Raw genomic sequence first — 20,496 nt, 5'->3', positions numbered from 1 at the left:
CAAGTCTCCAACCCTTAGATATCTGGCCTTTCAATACAAGGGTGTCCCTTCATTTCTGGCTCCCCATCTAGACTGAGTAGGCTCTTCAGCCTGTAGGGTTGGAAAAAGGTACACACAATGAGCTCCCACTTCCTGTTCTTTCCAGCTCTTCTGTGTCTCCCCTTCTGCAGAATCCCCATCCTCCTTGGAGATGGAGGAATGAGTGGTATCACTCTGATGCTGCAAAGAGTGGTTACCATGTGGCTGAGCTGGGTTCCCCTGATACCAGCAGGTGGCCTGGCTCAGACAGTGCCCTGAGCCAGGTGGGGACATCCAGGTGCTCAGCAGTACAGGACTGGTGCCTGGCTAAAAACCCCCTTCTCAGAGTGTAGACAGAGAAGGACTTGTCACTATTGGATGCCTTGTCCAGGAGTCTCAGGGAAGGGGTGGATAGGTGGGGCTGTGGGAGTGTCAACAGCAGATGCCTCTGAGACTTGTGTTTTTCCCTGTGTCTCTAGGTGAGGGAGTCTCACCCAGACTCCTCTTCTCTGTTCCATGAAACTTTCAGGAGCCAGGGTTGGTGCCCCATGCCTTTAATTCCAGAACTTGGAAGTAGGAGGTATGAGGATTGCCTCAGGGACTACATAGTGAGACTGTCCTAAACAAAACAAAATGCATAGCAATAACACACAAAACTTGCAGGGATTGCTGCAGAACCTGGAGTGTTCTGGGAAGCCCTTATCCCCCAGCAAGAAGCCATGTTACTGTTAGGATGAATGATAGAGGAGCAGCATTTTTAAGCACTGGGAAATATCACTGTGCATGGATGCCCTTGGGAATTGTCAGTTGAAGAAACCTGGATTCATTTAAAAAAACCTGCAGTTTGTTCCAGACCAAGAAACCCTGAGACTTCCCTTAGTAGGCTGTGGTGCCAGAAGGAGGACTTGTTTCCATTATCTGTTGAGAATGTTCTGGACTCCTTGCTTCCTCACTGTTTTTATATTTTATTATTTTATTATTTTTTTATTTTGTATTTTTTTACAGAACTTACATTTTTAATTTATTTTTTAAACTAATACATAATAACTGATATGCATTCACAGGACACAGTATGACCCTTCAGTACATGTATATAATGCATATCATCAAATCAGGGTAATTAGCATATCCATCATATAGTTTTTAAATTTTTTAAAATTTTAAATTTTTCTTAGTAGATGTTTGTAGTACATAATGATTACATTCATCGTGGGGAGCTGGTACAGGTGCACAACACATCTTCATTCTTTCTTTTTTTAAATTAAATTCTTTTATTGGTACATTGTAGGTATACAACACAATTACATTTCTCATTGGAAATTGTACCTTTACATAATGCCTCTTGGTTCTTATTTTTTCCCCATTCCTAGCCCTCCCTTCACGTCCTCCACCCTTCCCTATTTACAAAGACTTTATTTCCATTTTTTCCATTTCTCATCATTTTTCCTTTCCCTTCTTTCCTTTCCCCTGCCCCTCCCACTACCCCTACCCCTTTGGACCTTTTCTTCCTATTTTGCATTATCGATTATTCATTCTAATCATTGGTACATTTTAGGTATACAATATAATGACATTCATCATTGGAAATTTGCACCTTTACATAGTCTCTCTTGGTTCTTATTTTTCACCCTTGCTCAGCCTTCCCTTCAACCCCTCCAGTCCTCCCTATTTACAAAGATTTTGTACCTATTTTTCCATTTTCTCATATTAATCCCATTCCCTTCTATCCTTTCCCTTATCCCTCCCACTTCCTTCCCCTTTCCCCTTTTCTTCCTATTTCACATTACCTATTATACATTTAGTCTTATTTACACTTTCAGTTTCTCACACCAGAGAAACTATTCAGTATTTATACATGTCTGTCCTATTTATTTCACTTGAGAGTATCACCTCAATGTGCATCCACTTGGCTATAAATATCTCTAATTTCTTATTTTTTATGGCTGAGTAGTACTCCATTTTATAAAAAAATGACATTTTCTTTATCCAGTCTCCAGTTGTTGGGCATTTGGGCTGTTTCCAAGTTTTAGCTATTACAAACTGTGCTGCTAAGAACATGGGTGCACATTTATCACTGTGGTATGATTCTTTTAATTCTTTGGGGAAGATCCCCAGCAGGGGAATAGCAGGGTCAAATGGGACTTCCAGTCCTAGTTCTTTGAGGTATCTCCATACTGATTTCCACAGTGCTTGCACCAGTCTACACTCCCACCAGCAGTGGAGCAGGGTTCCTCTTTCCCCACAGCCCCGCCAGCATTTGTTATTGGTTGATTTCATGATAGCAGCCATTCTTTCTGGAGTGAAGTGGAATCTCAGCATTGTTTTCATTTGCATCTCTCGAATGACCAGTGATGTTGAACATTTTTTCATGTATTTATTTGCTATTTCTACTTCTTTGTCTGAGAAATGTCTGTTCATTTCAGATGCCCATTTTTGGATTGGGTCTTTAAATTTGGGAGGTCTGATCTTTTTAAATTCTTTATAGATTCGAGATAGTAGACCTTTGTCTGAGGAAGAGCAGGTGAAGATTTTTTCCCACATTGTGGGCTGTCTCTTCACACTGCTGGTGGTTTCTCTTGCTGTGCAGAAGCCTTTTAATAAGAAGAGATCCCACTTGTTGATTGTTTGTGCTAGTTCATGGGCAACTGAAGTTTTGTTCATAAAATCTTTTCCTACACCGATGTCTTCAAAGGTTCTACCCAACCTCTGTTCCAACTGGTTCAGAGTTTCTATTTTAATATTTAGATCTTTAATCCATTTTGATTTTAGTTTAGTGCATGGTGAGAGATATAGGTCTAGCTTTAATCTTTGGCAAGTTGAAGCCAAATTTTTCCAGCACCATTTCTTAAAGAGAGTATCTTTCCTCCAGTGAGGGTGATTGGCTCCTTTATTGAAGATGAGAAGGCTGAGTGTGTCTGGCGTTGTTTCTGCATCTTCTAATCTGTTCCACTGGTCCTCAGGTCTGTTTCTTTGCCAGTACCATGCTGTTTTTATCACAGTAGCTTTGTAGTATAGTTGCAGATTGGGGATTGTGATACCCCCTGCCATGTCTCTGTTACCTAGAATTGCTTTTGCTCTTCTGGACCTCTTCTTGTTCCAAATGAATTTTTGGATTGTTTTCTCAAGGTCCATGAAGTATGTTGCTTGGATCTCAATTGGAATTGCATTAAATCTATATAGCAGTTTTGGAAATATGGCCATTTTCACTATATTAATTCTTCCTACCCAGGATCAGGGGATGTCTGTCCATTTTCTGATATCATCTTCAATCTCTCTTTTCAGAATGCCATAGTTTTCAGAGAAGAGGTCTTTGATTTCTTTCATTAGGTTGATTCCTAGGTATTTCAGTTTTTTGGATGCTATTGTGAAAGGAATTATTTGCCGTATTTCTCCCTCAGTGAGTCTGTCATTTATGTAGAGGAAAGCTATTGATTTTTGTGTGTTGACCTTGTAACCAGCTACTTGACTGAATTTGGTTATTAAGTCTAGAAGACTTTTGGTGGAGTTCTTGGGGCCTTCTATATAGAGTATCATGTCTTCTGCAAATAATGACAATTTGACTTCTTCATTTCCTATCTTTATTCCTTTTATTTCTTTCTCTTGTCTAATTTCCATGGCTAATGTTTCCAGAACTATATTGAACAAGAGTGGTGATAGCAGACATCCTTGTCTTGTTCCTGATTTTAGTGTGAAGGATTTCAGCTTTTGACCATTTAGTATGATATTGGCTGCTGGTTTTTCATAGATGGCTTTTATCAGATTGAGGTAGAGACCATCTCTTCCAATTTTTTGTAGGGTTTTTATCATAAATTCATGTTGGATTTTGTCAAATGCTTTTTCTGCATCTATGGAGATAATCATATGGTTTTTGTCCTTGGCTCTATTGATATAGTGTATTACACTGATTGATTTTCATATATTGAACAATCCCTGTATCCCTGGGATGAATCCCACTTGATCAGGGTGTATGATCTTCTTAATGATCTTCTGCATTCTGTTTGCCATTATCTTATTAAGGATTTTTGCATCTATGTTCATTAGTGAGATTGGCCTATATTTCTCCTTTTTGGTAGGATCTTTCTCTGCTTTGGGGATCAAGGTGATGCTTGCTTCCAGGAATGAATTTGGGAGTATTTCTTTCCTTTCAATTTCATTGAAGAGTTTAAACAGTAGTGGCAGCAGTTCCTCTCTAAATGTCTTGTAGAATTCAGCAGTGAAGCCATCAGGGGCCAGGGTTTTCTTAGTTGATAAGTTTTTAATTACATTTTCAATTTCATTGGTTGATATTGGGTTGTTCAGAATTTTTAGATCTTCTTCATTCAACTTTGGTAATTCATATGTATCTAGGAATCTGTCTATTTCTTCTGTGTTATCCATCTTATTGGCGTATAGGTTCTGGAAGCAGGTATTGATGATCCTCTGGATTTCTGCTGGATCTGTTGTAATTTCACTCTTTTCATTCCTAATTGCATGGATTTGGGCCTTTTCTTTCCTTATTCTGACAAGGTTGGCTAAGGGTTTATCAATTTTGTTGATTCTTTTGAAGAACCAACTCTTGGCTTCATTGATTTTTTGTATCATTCTCTTAGTCTCCATTGCATTGATTTCTCCTCTGATCTTTATAATTTCCTCCTTTCTATGAGCTCTGGGGTTGTCCTGCCCTTCTTTTTCTAGAAGCTTGAGGTGCAGCATCAGGTTGTTTAATTGGGCTCATTCTGTTTTCCTAATGTGCGTATTCACTGCTATGAATTTCCCTCGTAGGACTGCTTTCATTGTGTCCCATAGATTCTGATATGTTGTATTGTCATTGTCATTTAATTGAAGGAATTGTCTTATTTCTTCTTTAATTTCCTCTGTGACCCATTGCTTATTCAGAAGTATATTGTTCACTTTCCACGTGTTTATGAAATTTTTTGAGTTTCTTTTGCTATGGATCTCCAATTTCATCGCACTATGGTCTGATAATATACAGGGGATAACTTCAATTCCTTTGCACTTACTTAAACTTGTTCTATGTGTGAGTATGTGGTCTGTTTTTGAGAATGACCCATGTGCAGCCGAGAAGAATGTGTATTCTGATTTTGTGGGGTGGAAGACTCTGTAAACATCTGTTAAGTTCATTTGTTCAAGAGTTTGATTGAGTTCTAGTATTTCATTACTTATTTTTTGTCTAGTTGATCTATTTGTGACAGTGTGGTGTTTAGGTCCCCCACTACCATTGTATTAGTGCATATATGACTTTTCATGTCTGTTAGTATTTGTTTCATATAGTTGGGCACACTAGTGTTTGGTGCATAGATATTTATGATTGTCATCTCTTCCTCTTGGATTCTTCCCTTTATAAGGATGTAGTGTCCTTCTTTTTCTCTCTTAATCAGTGTTGGTTTGAAATCTACTTGATCTGCAAAGAGGATAGCTACTCCTGCTTTTTTGGGGGGTTCCTGTCGCATGGAGTATTGTTTTCCACCCTTTAACTTTCAGTCTATAAGTTTCCTTTTGAATTAAGTGTGTTTCTTGTATGCAGCATATTGTTGGATTTTGCTTCTTGACCCATTCTGCCAGTCTATTTCTTTTGATTGGTGAATTGAGACCATTAACATTGATGGTTATAACTGAAATGTACTGACTTGTCATTGCCATGACTTTTTCTTTTTGTTGGGTTCTCCCCCTTTACATTTAATTTCTTGTCATGCCAGATGGGTTCATTCTACTTTGCTTCCTGGGGTTGTGATCCTCAATGTCTGTTCCTAGGATATTGTGTAAAATTCTTTGGAGTGCTGGTTTGGTATTCACAAATTTCCTAAGGTGCTCTTTGTCATGAAAGTATCTTATTTCTCCATCCATTTTGAAAGATAGTTTTGCAGGGTACATCAATCTGGGTTGAAGGCTGTTTTCTTTTAGGGCTTGGAATGTGTCACTCCAAGCTCTTCTTGCCTTGACGGTTTGTGTTGAGAAGTCTGCTGTGATTCTGATGGGCTTTCCTTTGTATGTGATTTGTTTCTTTTCTCTGAACAAAGTTGTAGAACTTTGTTCTTCTGTTGTGTTTCTGGAAGCTTAACAATTATATGCCTATATGTAGATTTTTTTTTTGATCAAGGCTATTTGGAGTCCTATATGCCTCACTTATCTGTATGTCAAGCCCTTTTCTCCTGCTTGGGAAGTTTTCTGCCATTATTTCTGTGAAGAGATTTTTTTATGTCATCTGCACTCTCTCCTGTTTCTTCATTGACTCCAATCAGTCTTATGTTATTCTTGTTTGCATCATCTAGCAGCTGCTGGATTGATTTCTCATGTTCCCTTATAATTTTGAAGCAATTTTTCTTTTCCTGGTCATTAATTGCAATCTTATCTTCTGCATCTGAAATTCTGTCCTCACATTGGCTCATTCAGCTGTGTAGACTTTCAGTGGAGTTTTTCATGTCCTGGAAATCTATTTGCATCTGTTTTATGGATTCCATTTGTTTCCTATGTTGGGATTCCATCATGTTCCTGAGCTCCTCTCTAGATTTATTAATCATGTCTTGCACTAGGGGCACAATTTCTCCTGTTATCTGAGAAATTATTTCTGATTTCATTTTTTCCAGTTCCCCTTTTGTTGCCAGTTCAGTGGGTCCAGGTGGTTGAGTATCAGAGTGTTCCATCTCATTTCCCTTTGGGGTTGCTGTAGGTGATCTGGAAGTCTGGTTTTGAGACTTATTTACGTGTGTTCTCATTTCAACTGGGGGGGGGTGCTGTTGGCACCTGCACGGATTACCTCCTCTGAGCTGGGAGAGGTGGGACAGGGGCCAGGAGCAGCAGTAGGGATGGTGGCCCAAAAGCCCTTTCCTGTGGGCTGGGAGCAGCTGGAGGGATGGTGGCCCAAAAGCCTTTTCCTGTGGGCTGGGAGCAGCAGGAGGGATGTTGCCTGGGAAGCCCTTTCCTCTGGTCCAGGAGCAGTGGGATGGCTGCTCAGAAGCCCCTACCTCTGGGCTGGGAGTGGTGGGAGGGATAGTGGCCCAGAAGCCCCTTCCCCTGGGCCAGGAGCGGCGGGACAGAAGGTGGCCCAAAAGCCGTATCCTCTGGGCTGGGAGCAGCAGGAGGGATGGTGGCCGGGAAGCCCCTTCCTGTGGACCAGGAGCAGTGGGACGGTGGCTCAGAAGCCCCTACCTCTGGGCCGGGAGCAACGGGACTCAGTACCGTGGTCTGGTGGTCTGGTGTCCTGTTTGTAGTGTGGAACCAGGTGGCTGTACAGAGGAGTGGGGGTAGGGGTCCAGTGGATTGTTGCCGGGGCATGGGCTGATTCGGCATGTTCTGCGCGACTCGGGACCTCGGTAGGTCGTGCGCCCACATCTTCATTCTTTCCATGTCCCCTTCTCCCTTCCCTGCTCCTTCTGTCTCTTGGTCCCCTTCCCATTTGCAAAAGACCCATCTCCTGTATCTCCTATATACTTTGTTTTAATTTATCTATACTTTTATTTATACTTTGGGTTTTAAATGTTCCCGTGCTACTCTGGTAACAGCTCCACTGCACTGTCCTGAACCCCCTCACCTCTGACATTTCATGCTGGAAAATGCCACCCCTGGGGGACAGCTTCCTTCCCAGGGTTCTGAGAAGCCCCTTCTCCTGAGCTACCTGTGGCTACCAAGGGGGAAGTCAACCAGAGCCAGGCCCTCGGCCGCTGTGTCCTCTTTGTCTAGCAGGGCCACAGCACGATGCCAGGTGTTACCCTCGACACCCCGGGTGCTGTATCTGTGAGCCTCTCTGGGCCCCAAAGCTTGGTCAATAACACGAACACCGCCTTTCTCTCCATCAGATAGTCATGGGGATGGACGAGGTAACGCACAGAAATCCCAAAACCCAGTGCACAGTGTGGCCCTCGGTAAGGACCGGCTGTCCCAGAAGAGTGAAGACGAGGGTCCTGCGGGGTGCTGTCCATTGGGACCTAGTGTCACCTGGCCGGTATATGGTGGAGCAGCTCTGAGATCTGGGTCCCACTGCTTCTCCAGAACACTGCGGCCTGCACTGCACCAGGCAGGAGAGACACACGCAGGTTCCTGACTCTGAGGGGCTCAGGGACTCACTCGGGTGCATGAGGTGTGGGAAACTCACAACCATGGGAACAGAAATGACAGATTCCTGATTTCAAGTTTTATAAAGACAGATTGTCGGTGTGTGTTATGTTGTTTCACTCTGAGCCATTTTTCTCTAGAGTTGCTCCTTGTGGTCTGTTTAAGATTCTCCACTCCCAGTAGCTACTGTGCTCTTTTGCCCACTTCTAGATTGGGATCAATCTGTGTCTTTAGCTGGTCCTACCGGCCCTCGGCCCGCGCCCGTGGCCGTGGAGTTCCCGAAGCCCATCCTGCTGGCCCCATGCTCCGAGCTCACGCCATGGTCCCCGAGCGGAGCCCAAGCCGGGTCTCCTCACTGTTTTAATAAGCCCATGAAGGAGGCTCTGGGCAGCCACCCTTGAGCATAAGCACGAACATGCACATAAGAGGGAGTAGGAGCAGGAAGAGGACCAAGATCAGGACAAGGACCAGGACAAGGAGCTGAGCAGGAGCAAGAGCTGAGGAGGAGATGAGTAGTAGCAGTAGGAGGAGCTGAGGAGGAGCAGGTGAAGGAGCAGAAGCAGGAGCAGGAGCAGAGAGAGGCACCACTGGGAGGGAGAGAAGAGCTCTCCATATCAGCAGTCAGCTCCCTGCTTTAAGGCATGTTTGGCCCTTACACAGAACTGAATGAGTACAGTCCTGTTGTCCCTCTTCTGGGGTGTATAATGGATAAAATTAAGCCTCAGGTTTCTATAGGATATTTTTTATTTCAAGTTGGTCTCTTACTCCATTACTTACCTCTCAGAGATTGGTAGGTGTGGGCAGTCAGGAGCAGTTGAGAGCTGTGAAACCCTGGCTCCCTTCTCCTTCCAACTTCCCTAGCACCCTGTCCCACCATGCTCTTGTGAAATGGCATCCCCTGCCTCTCACTGAGAGCCCCTCCCTGGGCCATGGCTGTGGGGTCCAGTCTCCAGCCCTGTCTTTGGTCTCCTCAGGGGAAGCTCTGCCCACGCATTCACACCGGATACACACTGAACTATCACCTTTCCAGTGGTTATGGTTCAGGCACTCAGGGCCTGGCCAAGATTCAGGGGACCCTGCTGACTCTCTGGTGCTTGTTCACCTGAGTCTTTTCTGGTCTTAGCCACTCAATGTCTGAGAGGACTGGATTCTGATGTGTGAGCAGGCAGAGGAGTCCCCAGAGCAGGAGGGTAGAGGGCATGTTATGGGTACCTGGAACAACTCAGCCCTAGTGTGTGAGAGCAGGCCCCGAGGTGTCATATGACTAAGGAGAGGCAGGCAGATCTAGGACTGCACAGAGTGTAGTGCATAGGGAGACTTAGTGACAAATCCAAGCATGGTCTTGTGGGGCAATAAGACTAGTTGGATCCTTGCAGTTTGGTTCAGAAAGAGAGTTGTATGTATGGGTTAGGTAGGACAACATTCTAGCTTCATCCTAGCTGCAATGGATTTGATTTAACTTAACCTGGCACCAGAGTTAGGCACATTCCTGGAGCCATGGTCTGGTCATAAACCTCCATATATCACTATAATAGTTTCATCTATTTATAATTTGCCTAGAAAATATACAGAGAAAGCCAACTAGAATTGTTCTGGGGCAGTCATGGTGGTTATGATTCAAGATGGCTACAGTCATGTCCATCTGCATCCATTCAGCTGGGGAAGGGCCACCTTCAGTAGGTGAAAATTTTACTGCTATACTTGCTTTTTGCACGTCATTTTATTCCACCTCCCATTAGCCCTGGGAGTTTTTGCCCCATCCCCACCCTCTTTTTACCTGTTTCTTTGTTTTGTCTCAGACATCAAATTCCCCTTTGGTGTCCTCACTATGAAGAGAGCACTTCTTCATGTGCAGTTCTCTGGACTATTTATGTAGTACTGGAGATAATCATAGTGACTTAATATGTGGAGGAGTATTTGGGGTCACAAGCCTGATGAGGAAACCTGGGTTCAGAGAGGGAATTCATTGTAAATGTACCTTGACACTGAGTGTAGGTTGCCAACAACATCTGTCTGTGTTTAGGAACTCTATGGTACAGGGTGCTGGCATGCAAATGAGTATAGACAGACTGTCCCTGGAACCTGATCAGAGAGGTGCAGGTGCTACCAGGTATGTACGGATTTCTCTATGGGCACAGGAAGGCAGAGAGGGATTGAAAAACTAGAGTCATGTTTTCCTTGGAGGCAGGACTTAAGATATTCAAAGGCATCTGTACAACAAGAAGACAAATGCAGTCCAAAGGGCAGAGAGGTGAGGCAGGATTAATAAAAAAAAAAAATGTTCCAGAAAGACAGTAATTAGGGAGTAAGATGCAGGCTCCATGCCATGGCACCTGTAGGCTACCTGCCTTTGCCAGCCCTCTGGATTCTTACTTCCTCCTCTGGATTAAGATAGGCCAGACTTGTTTTGCCCCACTGTGCCTGTTCCTGTCCTCTGCAAAGTCATGTTGCTGTACCTGGCAGCCCTTGTGGGCTTGTACCACCCTGTGCACTGGTACCGGGAGAGGCAGGTGGTGAGCCACTTCCAAGACAAGTATGTGTTCATCATGGGCTGTGACTCAGGCTTTGGGAACCTGCTGGCCAGACAGCTGGACATGCAAGGCTTGAGGGTGCTGGCTGCATGTCTGACGGAGAAGGGGGCCGAGCAGCTGAGGAAGCAAGAGAGGTCAAATGGCTGGAGACAGTGATCCTGGGCGTCACCCAGACAGAGGGCATCGCTGCAGCCACCCAGTGGGTGAAGGAGCATGTTGGGGACAGAGGTACCAGCTAGATTCCTGTCTGTGTCTGTTGGTTTCTTCTCTGTCTGTGAAGGGGACACCTTCTGCGTGCTCCCTGGTGAGATTCGAAAGGAATCTTGAGGAGGTGATGCTTGAAGGAAGAGTCACTTCCTTCCCCTCCCCACAGTGGTAGCTTGAGCCCCTTCTCTCTCCTGTCACTCCACCTCCCATCCTTGGAGCCCTCTAGTCTTGGTGAGAGGTGCCCTGTTGGGAACCTGGCCTCCAGATTTCCTCTCTGTCCTCTGCCTGCCTTTCTGAGCAGAAGTTCTGGGTTGCTGGATGCTGAGTGCCCGGTTAGAGATGGGCTATCTTTCTGGAGGAGGGCTGGGGTCTGGCACCCTGGGCTGTGCGGTGGCTGGGGACATGCTGGAGCTGGGACTTGTTCTTACTGGGTGCTCAACATCTTCCACCTGGAGAGCTACGATCTTCCCATGTTCAGAACAGGCATGAGATGAAGAACTGGCTCAGGAAAGCCAAAAACTGGGGGTTACTTTTGCTTTCTCTTGCACTACACTATTTTGTCTGTGCTGTTATCTGGAAAGAAAGGAGCAGTGGTATATTTCATCCAAGAATAAATGCCAAGTATGATGGTTGTCAAAATGTATAAAATCATATTAAAATGAACCTTTTTTTTTAACCTCACCATCCAGGGATAAAAACTATTAAAAGTTTGAGTTATCTGGGATTGTATTTTCTGCACATTTTATACCCATTCTTCCATTTAAAAACTGAAGAGTAGCAGTTTTACTACCTAATGAAAATGTCTTCAAATAATAGAATTTAGTGGTTTAGACTGTTCTATCCTTTGATAGAGCCCTACTTCTTTAAACACACAGAATGGCTGAATATTAGAATTGTTTATACATTTTATTGTCATAAACGCCATCTTGGTAAACTTTTATTTACTGAAATCTCTATAGACACCTACATCATTAGGTTCTTAGAGATAAAGCGTGTTAGTGATAGAATATGTTTTCCTACAACAGGGTATATTTCTAAGCAGAGGAGGCTCAGGCTCCTTGGGATAGCTGTTCCACATCATCCAGTAAAATCCCTCGCCATAAATGAAGTGATTCCCGGCCCATGATGAATGCTGGGACAAAAAATGCTGTTTGCTCTTAGTGCTGTGGCTTGGGCCTTCTAGGTTGCCTACCTGACAATCTGCGACCTGGGGAGCAAGACGGATGAGCCAGGATGGCCTTGTGGGTGGGAAGAGACATGCCATTCTCTGTGGCGAAGTGCTGAGGTATATAGTGGGGTACAGAATGGCAGCTGTGCCCCTAGTTTAAGGCTGCCTGTTGGATTTTGTAAGCACACTCTCAGGAAGGTTGTTCAACACTGATCCCTTGGTTCAAAGGTCAGTTACCTGAGGGCAACCACACCATTCTTTTCCAAATTCTCCCCCAGATAGGATATCCGTTCTTTGTTTCTCAGCAAATTCTACCCATATGTTGATCTTGTCTTTTTTTCCTTTCTCTTTTCCTTCTGTTCTTTCTCTATTTCTTCCTTTCGCTTACTTTTGTTTCCCTTGATAGATAGTATATATAAAATAAAATGGTCAGAATATCTGAAAAAATAAACTGTGTGTAAGGGTGAGATTAATTTGTAAAAAGCCAAAGGTAGGGCCAGGGATGTAGCTCAGTTGCACCACCTCTTGCCTTGCAAGTGCAAGGTCCTGAGTTTGATCCTTGGTACCAAAAAAAAAAAAAGCCAAAGGTAGTTTTCATAGTAATGGATACACACTATTTCTTCAACATCTATTCTCATATTGATCAAATACAAGGTACTGCCTGTTACCTCCCAGGCAGTGGCTGGGCCATGAAGAATCAGAGATGGAAGAAAGCATCAACTCTGTCATCCAGCAGCTCCAAGATCTGTAGCCTGAGTCTTGCAGATATTGAGTCATTTTGTATTAAACTCTGGGGCATTTTGTGTTCTGTCCTTCTTCCTTCCCAGGAGAGAAGGCTTTCCTTTGCTGGAAAGTGAATTTGAGCCATAACTGTGACCACAGACACACACAGTGTGGCTCTCTCATCTTCCCACTGTTCCTAGGACTCTGGGGCCTGGTGAATAATGCTGGCATCTCCTTCCCCTCTGCTCCCAGTGAGTGGCTGGACAAGCAGGACTTTGTGAACATACTCAACGTGAACCTGTTGGGGGTCATCGAGGTGACTCTGAGCCTGCTGTCTTTACTGAGGAAGGCACAAAGCTGCGTGGTCAATGTCTCCAGTGTCATGGGCCGGCTATTGCTCTTTGGTGGAGGCTACTGTATCTCCAAGTATGGTGTGGAGTCCTTCTCCAACACCCTCAGGTACTGGACAGAGATGGGGTCCCCTGGTCCTCCTTCTCCCATTGTTTCAGAGTAACTTATTGAGAGGTTTCAGTTAGTCCCAGCCTTAGAGGCCCATCTTGGTGAGCCTTCTCTCTGGCATTGAGACTCTCTCACTTCCCCTTTTCTGGATTTAGGTGGCCATTTGTTGGGAACCACCATTCCATGTCTTGGGTAGAGGAAAGACCTGAGTTCAGTGAAACTTCTCTTGCCCTGGAGGAGGGCTCACAGATGGAAAGTCTCTGAGGCAGAATTGGAACAGGGATAATTTGGGCCCAGAGCCAGACACATGACCAGTATGATTCAGCTGGCCTGAGGTGTTTTAGCCAACTCAACAGATACTTATTGGGCTCTTGTTTGTGTGCATGATGCATGCATTCTAGTGCAACATTAAGGTTGTGTTCTTGAGCTAAGAACTCTGGCTTGTGAGTGTGAGGGAAAAGAGACACAGAGTCATGGGTGCCATCTCTTAGAGTAGTTGTGACCAAGTCAGCTACCTTGGTAGCTGCATGGTTTGTGGAAATCTGCTGGGCAGGTGGGCATAGGTAGTCTTGCAAAAGGCCCAGGCTCTGGGCAGATGTGGACTTCATGCTGTTTCAAGATTCCTCCTAGAAGTGATTGAATTACGGGAGCCCCTTGGGCTAATCAGAATCCAGGGACCCTGCAGGCTGCAGGGCAGAAATGGCTCAGAATGTAGGGTACTAGGGCTGAATTCAGGTTCAGCAATATTCCCTTGAAGACAGTAGCAGAAACCCTGCCGAGAGCTGGCTGGGGAGCTTCCTGGGATAGGAGAGAGAGAGAGGATGGGTTTAATTGTGGAGGAGGTGACATGAGCAGGGCCAGGAGAGCCACTGGAAATGAAGGGAACAGGAGTAGATAGTGGTTTGTGTTTTTTTCCTATTCAGGGTCTCACTCTGTAGCCCAGAGTAGCTTCTATCCTATATCATCCTCCTGCCTCAGCCACAGTAACAGTGGTTTACATGTGTGTGTGCACAGTGTCCAACCTTAGATACTTTTTCATGGGTGCCTTAAAACAGAACAGAGAATTTAGAACACTAGGCTTGTATATGTAAAATGCTTGGAACAAGATTCACCCACAGAGAGACAAGTTATTGCCATCATTTTTAACCTAAGCTCCTGCACATTATAGTTTCTAAGCTTTCAAATTTCTCTCATCTCATTCTTACATTTAACTGTTTTTGTGGTATCTAATTGTTTGTGTTTTGCCTATCAAGATGCTGAAGTCCTTGTCCTCTGCTGTATGCCTTGCAGGAGGGAGCTCTCCTATTTGGGGGTGAAGATGGCTATTATTGAGCCTGGTTTCTTCAAGACCAACATGACCGATAGTGAAACACTTATGCAAAGTTTGAAGAAAGTGTGGGAGAAGGCCAGCTCAGAAGTCAAGGAGATCTATGGCTAGAAGTTTCTGGAATCCTGCAAGTCAGCTGTGGACAGTGGGAAGAGAAGTAAATACCTGTCAGGAATCTTCCATGTAGTATTAGTGTCTTCAATAATATGAGGTCTGTCCTAGGCTCTGTCTCCCCATAAAGTGAGAACATTTAGCCCCATTTCCTTGGTGGCAGGTGGGTTCTGGTCACCTAAGGAAGGGTTTTGACTTAGTAGAACATGGGACACTCTTTCATCTGAACTCTTCATTATCATGAGGACAAAAGTTAAGCCAGAGAGGGTGACCCATGTGTCCTTATGGCCCTCTGGTGTGAGAAGCAGCTTATTTCACATGCTTCAATAATTTTCAGTGTTCAAGAGGCCTTCAATTTATGCAGCCCAGATATTCCAGGAAGAGAAGTATATGTGGCTTAGTGTGGAACAGCAGATTGTTGAGAATGAGTTGCGGCAATTCCTGGCGAATTCGGCTAGATTTGATTTGGCAAAGCTTCTGAGGGTGAGGAGCATGAATTCTTAGGGAAAAGTTCCTCCCTAAATTGATCCCAGAGCAGGAATAGTGGGAGGCGGAAATATAACTGGATCGTTTCTCATTTTCCATAGACCTCAAATATCTTCAATTATTTGAGAAAGTGTGGATCCCAGACCTGTCCTTGGTGACTGCATGGAACATGCACTGACTGCCTGTCACCCTCGCACCCGCTACTCCCCTGGCCTGGATGCCAAGCTCGTTTACCTCCCCTTGAGCTACCTGCCCTTGCGCCTGGTGGATGCCATTGTGTACTTGGGCTCCCCAAAGCCAGCAAAAGCTCTGTAAAGCCAACTCTTGGGAGTATGATTGGGGGAACGTGGGTACTGTGCGAGGGCTGGGCTATGTCAGGGAAGGGAAGTGGGTGGAGGAAAACAGCTCTCACATGCCAGGGTACCTATCCCACCTTCCTAGTCCAAAGGCTTTTTCTGAGGTATTACTCAAGGCTGGTGAAGTGAGAAGGAAAGAGCCAAGGAATTCTGCTGAGGAAAAGGGACTCAGCAGCACTCACTGATGCCCAGTTGACCTAGGCAGCTGCTCAAGGCTCTGAGCAGCATGGCCAACCATGAGGAATCTACACACCTGGGGTGGCTGGGAGCGTGTGGGAGGATGCATAGCCCATCCCTCATTTGCCCCTTGTCTTCCTCCTGAGGGTATGCGTTGATCTTGGCTACTGTTTGTCTTCCCACAACATAGAAATGGCCTGGGCAACGTAGGGGCCCCTGTCCTTTACAATCACTGTGTAGGTGGTGAAGGGTGAGAGGGGAGCCACCAGTCTATCCCCTTGGGGGTTAGGAGTTGGTTGGGAGGCGGTTTCCTCAACAGGGATCCTGGCAGAGGACATAAAACCAATTTATTTGTTTGTTTTGAAATCATTACTTTCCCTGTCTTACTTTTGTTTTAGAATAAAAGAAAACCTTGGGTACTTGAAAAGATGACCCATGCCCAGTGATTTGCAACAATGCCTGGAGGAGAAGTGGGGTGTGGTTGAAAGAGTCAGGCACCTTCTCAGAAGTTGGGGGATGACAGGGATGACTTGTGGTGAGATTAAACAAGGGAGGTTGGATTATCTCTGACCTCTTTCAGGCCTTCCTGCCACTAAATTAAGAACAGTTATTTTCCTTCCAAAACATCCTAGTAATTGAGCTTATAGAATTACACAGAAGAATGGGCAATCAAGGAGATATCCAGTAGGGATGGGCAGGCCTCAGATCCCTTCCTGCCCTTAGCAGCACCCTCCCTGAGGCCCTCAGCGACCAACCCTCCCCTTTAAGTCATTGTCATCCTGACCAGTGTCTTCCTCAAGACCCCTATCTCTGTTCTGCTGCCACACACGTTGAGTGGCATTGACTCAGAGGCACACCTCCGAGAGGAGTCTTTCCTCTTCTGGTCAGTTTTTCTTGAGCACTTCCTGTATGCAGATTAGCACCTTAAGTTACCCCTGGCTGCCTGAGACTGGGCTGTGTATATTGCAGTATTGTGATGATGTTTTCAAGTGAGGGCTGAATAAAGAATTGTATGTAGAAAGACATAGCGATTCCTGAGCTAAATGCAAATTGGAGTTGAGAGGTACCTCCCTTGTATCTTAGGTTTCTTTCTTTAATATAAAGGTTGAAGATATGAAGCCTTTAGGGAACCTTGTGTACTTAAACAGTGACCAGAGGGCATTGCAAAAACAGGAAGTTATGGCCCCTGTTGCAGAGCCATTCATTTCATTTTTAACTAATGCTTTGAAACATTAAGGTTATACTTTTTTTTTGGTATTGGGGATTGAACCCAGGGCTTTCTTCGTGCTAAGCAAGAGTTCTACCATGGAGCTACATATCTGGTCCTTTGCATTCTATTTTTGAGACCAGGTCTTGCCAAGTTGCCTACACTGGGTTTGAACTTGCTTCGATCTTCTGAATAGCTAGGATTATATGTTTGTCCCAACATGGTTGGCTGAAATATACAGTACATATTAATGGAGTTCTAGGTGATGTTGGGGGTCATCCATTAAAAAATATATATAGGGGGTGAAGAGAGGGCAGGGAAATGGGGAAAAGATAAGAACCAAGATACATCATGTAAAGGTACAAGATCCCAACCATGAATGTAACTGTATTGTATACTTAAAATGTACCAATAAACCTTAATGAAAAAACAAACAAACAAACTTATACAAAGTGTTATGTTAGGCCTGTGAATGTTGAAGAAAGAAGGGCGACTGAGAAGAATCCTTGAAGAAAGCCCAGTCTCTGAATGCCTCAAGCCAGCTCATTCAAAAAGCAGAGTAAGAGCTTAATATTTAGTGTGAAGCTTCCTGAATTTTATAGCTGTATTTACATGCAAGCACAGACAGCCCCCTTCTCCCACAGGAAGCACACTCACATGTACAAAATACACTGAAGTAAATTTAAAATCACAGTTTCACTTTATAGCCCCGTGGAGTTGGTGTTTGCAAGGTCTGGACTCCCCCCACCCCCATCCTGCCTTCTTCCCAGAGGCCTCTCAAGAGGGTGAGGGAATTATGAGGGTACAAGTCCCTGTCACCCATGCTGCACTCTAAGAGGGGGAGGGGATAGCCTAGGGTGAATCTATAACCCTAAATGACTCCAGGATGTCAACTTGGTCATGACTGAACACCAATGGCCTTAAAAGGAAGTGTCATGTAGAGCGGTCTAAGTCCTCATTCCAGACCTCAGAAGAGGCCTCCTTCCTTTTAATCTTCCTTCTTTCAGACTTCTTTCTTGAGTACAGGACTGGGTCCTCTAGGACTAGAGTCCGGCTAATCAGGGTGCGGGAGATACCATAGGAAGGCACTTCATTCCTTCACTTTGCTGTTCTGGCGCTTTGTGAGAAGCACAGGATCGGTGATCAAGTCTCTGACCCTTAGGTATCTGGCCCTTTCAATACAAGGGTGTCCCTTTATTTCTGGTTCCTCACCTAGACTGAGTAGGGTCTCGAACCTGTAGGGTTGGAAAGAGGTGTACACAATGAGCTCCCACTTCCTGTTCTTTCCAGCTCTTCTGTGTCTCCCCTTCTGCAGAATCCCCATCCTCCTTGGAGATGGAGGAATGAGTGGTGTCACTCTGATGCTGCAAAGAGTGGTTACCATGTGGTTGAGCTGGGTTCCCCCGATACCAGCAGGTGGCCTGGCTCAGACAGTGCCCTGAGCCACATGGGAACACCAGGTGCTCAGAAGTTCAGGGTTGGTGGCTAGGTAAGCCCCCTTTCCAACAGGGAAGGACTTGTCACTGTTGGATGCCTTGTGCAGGAGTCTCAGGGAAGGGGTAGATAGGTGGGGCTGTGGGAGTGTCAACAGCAGACACCTCTGAGGACTTCTCTTCTGTTTTGTTCCTCCAAGTGAGGAAGTCTTATCCAGGATAGTCTTCTCTGACTGTTTGATGAAACTTTCAGGAGCCAAGCTTGGTGGCAGATGCCTGTAATCTCAGCACTTGGGAAGCTGAGGCATGAGGATCACAGAAGGTTGGAGGCTATGGACTACATAGAGACTGTATTTAAACCAAACCAAACCAAACCAACAAAACCACATGCAACTTTCAAGGATTTCACCTGTGTCCTCGTGAACTGGAACACACACTGTCCCTGGGTCTGCTCAGCCTTTTGGGGATGTTGTCTGACTTCTCCCAGCTATGACTTGTTCACTCACTGAAGAGGCCAACAGAGACTAAGGGAGGGCTTCCAATCCAGTGTAGAATGTGCAGTGCCTTGGGAAAGGTGTGAAGTGCATTAAGCTGGCCTCATACCACTCTTCACCTCATCACTGTAGGCTTGGATGTGCCCTTCATAGGGGCATCCCCCCTACTCACCCCCACTACTGTTGGTACACAATGGCCAAGCCCTACTAGGTTCTTATCCGGTGACACATGCTTTATCTGATTCTGGGGCTATCCAGAGTGGTAAATAGTGGAACATAAAGATGCAGATCCTTCCCTCTAGGAAACTGTGGCTACATGTCTGTGCCACACCCTCTAAAGAAGAAAGGTGTGACCTGGTGACTAGACTTGTCCTGAGGAATGGTGACATATGTGAAGGTTGAGCCATGGAGCCACCCTAGGCCCCAATACCATTCTATTCCTATGCCTTTTGCAATTCTGGTTGTGGCCTCTCATAACTCATGCCTGTCTGGCTTCTTTATTTCCTGTGCTTTAGCAGCTTCCCTTCTACCTTTCTGTATATTCTCTGTTCCACTGCCCAGAATCTTTCCTTTCCCTCCAAGTCCTCACTCTGACATTTTCCAGCTCTTGGCCCTCTGATAGAGCAGAACCTCTGTTCTTCTATGCATCATCTTTCTCAGAGCCAAGGACTCACCCCAGGCCCTACCCTCCATTGTCCAGTGATCTCACCATCCAGCCTCGTCATCTGGATAGGCATCAGTTTGCGTGATGTCCACATCAGATCTATCCACCCCCTGCCTTGCCAAATCTTACCTGACTTCTTTTGTTACCTATGGCTCTATCTGTCATTACAGTGGCCCATACCTTTGAATCACTTTGACTCCTGGCCTCCCTACCCTCTGCACACCCAGTTAGCCACTGCATCAGCTGGCTTCATAGTCCCTTCCTTTCACTATCATCACCCTAACTTCTGGCTCCTCAGCTCATCAGACTATCTATAATGTTCCTGGTCCTAGGGTGGAAGAAAGATGATTTCCTGGGTTCTTGGCCTAGGGGAGCTTTATTCCCTCAGTCCTTGGTTTCCTCCATTGGCCTATTCACCAGGGAGTGGGAGTAGGTGGAGTGGTGGGCTGGTTTGGAATGCAGCAGGAGCTTCTCTCTGGTGACCCCCCAAGAAGCCTTGAGTGCCTTGCCGTTTTCTACTTTCTGAAAGTTGTAGCCTCATATCCCCAGCCTCCCTTTCAGGAGGGTCCACCTCCCTCTGGACTCAGGACAACAGAGGCATGCAATCCACAGTATCCTCTCTCATGATGGAGACCCACCTAAGAATTCCAAAGGGCTGATGACCTGGACTTCACTCTTGAGGTTGGGAGGGCAAAGACCAATTACTGTTCGTTTTGCATTTATAAATTAGTCTTATTTTTTTCCCTGAAAATAAAAATTGAATTTATTTACAGGCCTGTACCTATGACAGATGATTTTGATCCCTAGGCTGGAGTAGGGCTGGGGAGGGTTTCTCCCAGGGGAGCTGTCTAGGTTGAGCCCTTTCTCATTTATCCTGTCTATACTACCTGGGTGAGATGGCTCCTGGTCCCCACACTGCCACTGGGGCCTTCCCATTTTTGGCACCAGTACCCATCAGGGCAGAGGGAGAGAGGGAGGCTCTCAGGGCTTGAAGAGGTGACAAATCTTCAGGTTGGACTTGAATTTCTTGCAACTAGGTTCGTTGGTGTGATGCATCCACCTATAAAAATTATAGGGTGGCTCACC

General features: G+C 45.3%; 1 pseudogene across 1 annotated transcript; it reads left to right on the top strand.

The window, feature by feature from the left end:
- The first annotated feature begins 9,839 nt into the window (after window positions 1-9,839).
- Window positions 9,840-17,162, top strand: LOC101698563 (retinol dehydrogenase 16-like; annotated as a pseudogene). Its single transcript, XR_015443376.1, has 4 exons — window positions 9,840-10,826; window positions 12,897-13,155; window positions 14,446-14,639; window positions 15,207-17,162. The product of XR_015443376.1 is annotated as a retinol dehydrogenase 16-like (transcript).
- The last annotated feature ends 3,334 nt before the right edge of the window (window positions 17,163-20,496 follow it).

The sequence above is a fragment of the Heterocephalus glaber genome, unplaced genomic scaffold, assembly GCF_053883595.1.
Source record: "Heterocephalus glaber isolate CG9 unplaced genomic scaffold, H.glaber_assembly_v1.0 deba00001569, whole genome shotgun sequence".
Taxonomy (NCBI): domain Eukaryota; kingdom Metazoa; phylum Chordata; class Mammalia; order Rodentia; family Bathyergidae; genus Heterocephalus; species Heterocephalus glaber.
The sequence above is the reverse complement of the archived record's forward strand: the minus strand, read 5'-3'. Positions and strand labels throughout refer to the sequence as shown.